At 41.3% G+C, this 6,971-nt stretch overlaps 1 pseudogene; it reads left to right on the plus strand.

Annotated features, from left to right (window-relative positions):
• The first annotated feature begins 3,337 nt into the window (after positions 1-3,337).
• On the plus strand, positions 3,338-3,845 carry LOC129010785 (protein tyrosine phosphatase type IVA 2-like; annotated as a pseudogene).
• The last annotated feature ends 3,126 nt before the right edge of the window (positions 3,846-6,971 follow it).

The following is a 6,971-nucleotide window of genomic DNA, read 5'->3' on the forward strand; positions in this document are numbered from 1 at the left end:
TTTAGCCTTAATTATTTTCTTAGACATCCCACTTCCCAGTACAGCAACACTGGGGGTTAGGGCTTCAATATATGACTTAAGGGGCACATTCAGTCCGTGATTCCACTAGCTTCCAATAAGAAAACATACTATATGCAGGGTGTGGCGACTATTCTAGCTACTTCATGCTTTCAAGGCACGCAAGTCTGAGTACAAAGAATGCATGAGTGGGGCTACTGACATACAAGATAGCTCTGCTCCATCTGTACCTTGACAAGAAGGAAAAGGAATCCCAACATACATACAATTATAGTTCCTAACTTAATTAGACCCTCAAAAATAGATCTTATCCATGATGGCATGAACAGAGGCCTGGTTGGCATCTTGAGTGAGCTGTTTCCTTCAGCTGCCATCTGCTTCTGGCCTTCTAGTTTGATCAGGCAGAGGCTGGTTTTAGACTCTAAAAGGAATGAAAATATGGATAAATGGCTTTTCATTTATCTGGAGATCCAAGAGCCCTTTCAGTCTTTTTTTTTCTGACAAGTAACTGAAGATCAGTTAGGGGCTCACAAATGTATTCCTGGGTGATCAGTTAGGGGCTCACAAGTGTATTCCTGGGTGATCAGTTAGGGACTCACAAGTGTATTCCTGGGTGATCAGTTAGGGGCTCATAAAGTGTATTCCTGGGTGATCAGTTAGGGGCTCACAAGTGTATTCCTGGGTGGAGAAGTTAGTTGTGGGCTTCTACAGCCATTTGGGGTTTGGATGACTTGGCCCTACTGCTTCCTGTTGTCTGTGGTAAGTGTAAGCTGTGTAATGACGGGTTGCAGAGAGTTTTAAATATGATCACATACTACTTTTTTATTGGAGATGGGGTCTTGCTCTGTCACCCAGGCTGGAGTGCAGTGGACAGGTACAATCTTTACTGGTGATTCATGAACCCAGGGCTTGACTCGTTTTAACTTTATGAATGAATGAGTTACCAGGAGAACTTTATAAGGGTCCATTCCATTTGGGCTATATTTGGTGCTCAGGGTTGTGATTTTTCCAGATTTGAAGGGGTACTTGGTCTCCTGGGCTAAGGCATTGTAAAAGAATATCTATAGGAACAAAGAATACCTATAGGAACAAAGAACATCTATAGGAACAAAGTTGCACCCAGAGACTGTGTGTGTGTGTGTGTGTGTGTGTGTGTGTGTATATATATATATATTTATTTATTTTGGATGGATAAAATAACAGATGGATAGGATCATTTTAAATATATATAAATATGTATAAATAATATTTATATATATTTTAGATATTTTTATATATATAATATATATATTTTAGATGGAGTCTCACATTGTCAGCTGGGTTGGAGTGCAATGGCGTGATCTCTGTTCACTGCAACCTCCACCTCCCGGGTTCACAGGATTTTTCTGCCTCAGCCTCCCGAGTAGCTGGGATTACAGGTGCATACCACCACACCTGGCTAATTTTTTGTATTTTTAGTAGAGACAGGGTTTCACTATGTTGGCCAGACTGGTCTTGAACTCCTAACCTCATGACCTACCCACCTTGGCCTCCCCAAGTGCTGGGATTACAGGCCTGAGCCACTGTGCCTGGCCAGACTGTACATATTTTTTGGTATCTAGTTCTTTTACAATATGACTGTTTTAGGAATTTTAACAAAATTTAGTTTTAAGGAAGGGTTGCTCATAAAGCATTTTATAGGGGCCTAATTGGAGCTTGCTTCTAGGGTGACTCTTATTCTAAGCAGGGCGATAGGCAAGACCTTATCCCAGGCTAAGTTGATTTCTTGTTTTGGAATTCAAATTTTTTTTTGTAGAGATGGGGAGTCTCGCCATGTTGCCCGGGCTGGTCTTGAACTCCCAGCCTCAAGCAGTGTTCCTGCCTCAGCCTCTCAAAGTGCTGGGATTACAGGTGTGAGCCACTGCACTTAGCCACAGGTAATAAGCTGGTTTCTTAATTTCCTTTTTCCCAGAAGTCAGCAAACCTCTGTCTTTCCATACGCCTCCCATGCCTAAAAAAATGGACAAGAAACAACCCCCAGTGGTATAGAAATGTGTGTATGTCGGCAGTAACCACTGAAACCCACTATCTGCAGTTTCTGCATTTCTAATATTAGTCCAATTTTTAAAAATCCTCATCTAAGTCAATATCCATATCTTGTTCCTAACTCCTCCTAATGTTCTACCATTAAGAAACACACTGGCTTTACGGTTAAAATCCTATGTGTTTTTTTAAATCATGTTAAGGTAGCAAACAAATTTGCTATTTTTATAAAATCTAAAATATATTTTAAAGTTAATTTTTTCATGTAATTGAAGTGATTTTATTTTCCCCTTAACTTACTGCGATGGTAATATTAGGTTTTCTGATCAACTGTGTGTGTCTAGAATAGAATCCGTTTGCTTATAGTATATTTTAGCAATGCACTGCTAGCTTCACTCTGTTAATAACTTCTCAATATTTATGCTTGCATAATCTTAAGTTTTGTCTGAGGTTTCTTTTCAAATCATACATTCATCAATTTTGGTATCTTTATGCTATTTAATAAATAGAAAATTTTCCTTCTTTTAATTCCTCTGGAATTGTTTTTTCAGCTTTACTAAAGGTATATCTGACAATTTAAAATTGTGTCTAGGGAGTGGCTAGAGTGGCAGCTGGGCAGCAAGACTAACTCTGGATCCACCAGGCCAGGTGTCGTTTACAGAGGCTGGGGCAGCCATCCCCAACTCCAATGCCCAGTCCCCAGCACACTAGCACTTTTTGGTGATGTTGCACATTTATGGTGATTCTGAGTGTGAAAGCAGACTTCTGCCAGGCTTAGCACAGCATTTTCACCAACAAATGAGCTTTGAGGTTCTACGTGCTGTCATTAACACTGCCTTGAAAACTCTAGACACCAAGACTGGCCTCAGAAATAGATACCTTTTTAAAAAAATTGCAAGTATATTTCTTTTAACGATTCCAGTAAAATTAAGCATCAAGTAAACAAAAGTGGAAAGTGACCTACACTTTTAACTTGTTGAACTAAATGTAATAAAGGCTGCTTAAGTTTTGTATGTCCTTGGATTTTTTGGAGTCCAGAGGTGTCCATCTGCAGAAATTGAGGCCCAAGTTGAATTTGGATTCCAGTGGACTCTGAACAATTCTGCTTATCTTGAAGACAGACGCTTCATAAGGAATAGACAAGTTAAATAGAAAAAACAGTGATCAGTAGGCAGTTTAGTGATCAAAAAATAAAACATTAAAAAGTTTTCTGCTGTGAAACATTTCAAGATTTATTGATTTTTTTTCACTTTCCCCATTACACTCACACACATACTCACACTTTTTCTTTGCCATAATGGACTGTTCAGCCCCTGTGGAGATTTACAGGAACATGCATTTTCTCATAACCCACAAGTCTACCAGTGCCACTGCAACAAGTTCACAGAGGAATGTGAGACATGTGGAGTGACACCTTTGGTTTGAGTTTGTGATGCTACATTTGGTAAAGTTCCAGTTGAAAAACAAGGAATCCACATTTTAGATTGGTCTTTTGACGACGAAGCTCCACCACCTAATCAGACAGCAGATAATTGGCTAAACCTGTTAAACACCAAAGGGCGTGAAAAGCCAGGTTGCTGTGTTGCAGTGCATTGTGCTGTGGGATTGGGAAGGGCACCTGTGCTGGCAGCGCTTGCTTCGAATATGGAATTAAGTATGAAGATGCAGTTCAGTTTATAAGACAAAAAAGAAGGGGAGCATTCAATTCCAAACAGCTGCTTTACTTGGAGAAATGCCGACCTAAGATGCAATTACACTTCAGAGATACCAGTGGGCATTGCTGTGTTCAGCAGAAATGTAAATGAAGACTGGCTGGATTGTGGCATTTTAGAGGAACTCTTAGTACTTGGAAATGTGAATCTGGAGTCTTACCTGTATCATCCAAGTAGTGATAGACTCAGTACTCAGCCACTCTCCCAATGGCTGGAAAAATGCAAACAAAAAAAGAAATCCCTCTATAAAATCAATAAAATGTTTAAGAAAAGAAAAAAAGTAGATAAAATTGTATCTATTCAAGGTGACAACGGGATCTTTTGATATATATAATATATATATATATAATTGTGAAGTGACTGATACAATAAAGCTAGTGAATGTATCCATCACCCCACATAGTTACCCTTTGGGTATGTGTGATGAGGGTATTTCAGGCTTACTCTTAGGTGAATTTCAAGCGTACAACACATTATTAACTGTCGTCACCATGCTGTCCATTAGGTCTTCAGAAATTATTCATGTTATAACTGCAAGTTTGTTCTCTTTTTAAAACATCTGACCAACATCTCCTCATTTCCCACCCTTGCCACCTGACCTCTGGTAACCACTCTTCCACTGTTTCTATGAGTTCGACTTTTTAAGATTCCACATCTACGTGAGATCGTGTGGTATCTTCTTTCTGTATCCGTGTATTTCTATTTGTATTTCACTTTGCATAATGTCCTCCAGGCTCATCCACGTTGTAGTAAATCACAGAATTTTCTTCTTTTTTGAGGCCAAGTAATATTCTATTGTGTACGTCTACCACATTTTCTTTATTTATCTTTTGATAGATGCTTAGGTTGTTTCTACATCTTCACTATTGTGAATAATGCTGCAATGAACAGGGGAGTGCAGATATCGCTGAGATATCTTTTTATTTCATTTATTTTGGATATATACTGCTATGATTTGAATATCTATGCCCTCTGAAACTTACGTTGCAACTAACCCCCATTGTAACAGTGTTAGGAGAGTGGGAAAGCTGCCTATGGCAACTGAGAGGTGGGACCTTTGGGAGGTAACTAGGATTAGATGAGCTCATGAGGGTGGGCATTAGCGGCTTTATAGGAACAGAAAGAGAGAAATGGGCTCGGCTGCTTGATCCCCCTTCACAGTGTGCACCCTGGGCTGACTTGGGGCTCTGCAGAGAGTCCTGCTAGCAAGGAAGTCCTTACCAGAAGTGTCCCTCAACCTTGGACTTCCTAGTCTCCAGAACTGTAAGAAATAAATTCATTTTCTTTATAAATTATTCAGTGTCAGGTATTCAGTTACAGCAACAGAAAATAAACTAAGACAGAAAATTGGTACTAAGGAGTGGGGCTGTTGCTAATAATAAATCCTGAAAATGTGGAAGTGGCTTTGGAACTGGGTATGGGCAGAGTTTGGAAGAGTTTGGAGGAGCAGGTTAGAAAAAGCCTAGATTCTGGTGAGGGATTGTCTCAAAAACAGAAGAAGAAGAAGAAATTGTGAAACCATGCCCCCAAAGAGTTAAAGAAACCAGTGATTAACGAATTTTTTTTTTTTTGTGAGATGGAGTCTCGCTCTTGTCGCCCAGGCTGGAGTGCAGTGGCACGATCTCGGCTCGCTGCAACCTCCACCTCCCAGGTTCAAGCGATTCTCCTGCCTTAGCCTCCCAAGTAGCTGGGATTACAGGTGCGCACCACCACGCCCGGCTAATTTTTGTATTTTTAGTAGAGACAGGGTTTCGCCATGTTGGCCAGGCTGGTCTCGAACTCCTGACCTCAGGTGATCCGCCCGCCTCGGCCTCCCAAAGTGCTGGGATTACAGGCGTGAGCCACCGCGTCCGGCTAACAGAAATTCTTGAGCTTACAGGATGGCAGATAAGAAACAGTCTGCTGAAACTCCGTTTGTAAGATAATACAACTGGCTGAAATCAGTTGAAACCAATATAACCAACTGGGGTCCATGCTGAATGAGCTTGCTGATGTCGCAGCCTGAATTTCCACTGCACTTTTCACACTAACTCTACCTTAATTTGCACATGGGACCCAAGAAGAGGCTTGAAGAGACAACTGCACATGGTCGGGGACTTTCCAGACCTCCTTTTTCCTTCACCATTCACCTGTGAATCCCAGAATCCACCCTTTAAACCTTTTTTCACAAAAGTGCTGCCTTAAGGGCAGCACAGAGAGATAGATTTGAACTAAACTCCTGTCACTTTGTTGGTCAACTCGCAATTAAGCTTTTCTTTTCTCAAACGCCTGGTGCCATAGTATTGGCTTCTGTGCACATCGGGCAATGAGCGCTTTTGCGTAACAGTATTTTGATATCCGGTTTCCTCACACTATTTATTGAAGCGACTGTCCTTTCCCCATCGTGTATTCTTGACACAAGATTAGTTGACTTGCCGAAGATTAGTTGACTGTATATGCATGGGGTTATTTTTGGTCTTTCTACGCTGTTCCATATTGGTCCATGTGTCTGTTTTTATGCTAGTATTTCACTGGTGAGTTCTACCTCTGGGAATAAATATAAGAATTCTCTAATCACTGGATGTTTGAAGCAATTCACTAAAGCAACTCATTATGATGCTTTCTGGCAAAGGATCTCTGAATTTGTCTTCAAATTGTGGATAAAATTGGGTCAAATTTGACCCATCTTGTCCTGGAGAATCATTTGTGTCACAAATAATCAAATTTATTAGTATAGAGCGGATTTTCATTCAATTTCCTATGTGTCTGTGGTTATTTCTCTTTTTTCATCTCTCTCCTCTCTCTCCTCCATCTCCCCGGCCCCATCTCGCTGTCATAAGCACCGTGACTTACCTATAATTCTCCCTACGACTCGAGTTATGGATCAACTTTACTTTTTTCTGTTAATTCTTACCTTCTTTCCATAAATATATTTAAGTTTTTTCTGGTTTCCTCAACTGAAGTCAAACCAATTGAGTATTGGTGGGCCGGGCGCGGTGGCTCACGCCTGTAATCCTTGCGCTTTGGGAGGCCGAGGCGGGCGGATTGCCTGAGCTCAGGAGTTCGAGACCAGCCTGGGCAACACGGTGACTCCCCGTCTCTACTAAAATACAAAAAATTAGCCGGGCGTGGCGGCGGGCGCCTACAGTCCCAGCTACTCGGGAGGCTGGGGCAGGAGAATGGCGTCAACCCGGGAGGTGGAGCTTGCAGTGTGCCGAGATCACGCCACTGCACTCCAGG

The sequence above is a fragment of the Pongo pygmaeus genome, chromosome 10 (genome assembly GCF_028885625.2).
Source record: "Pongo pygmaeus isolate AG05252 chromosome 10, NHGRI_mPonPyg2-v2.0_pri, whole genome shotgun sequence".
NCBI lineage: Eukaryota > Metazoa > Chordata > Mammalia > Primates > Hominidae > Pongo > Pongo pygmaeus.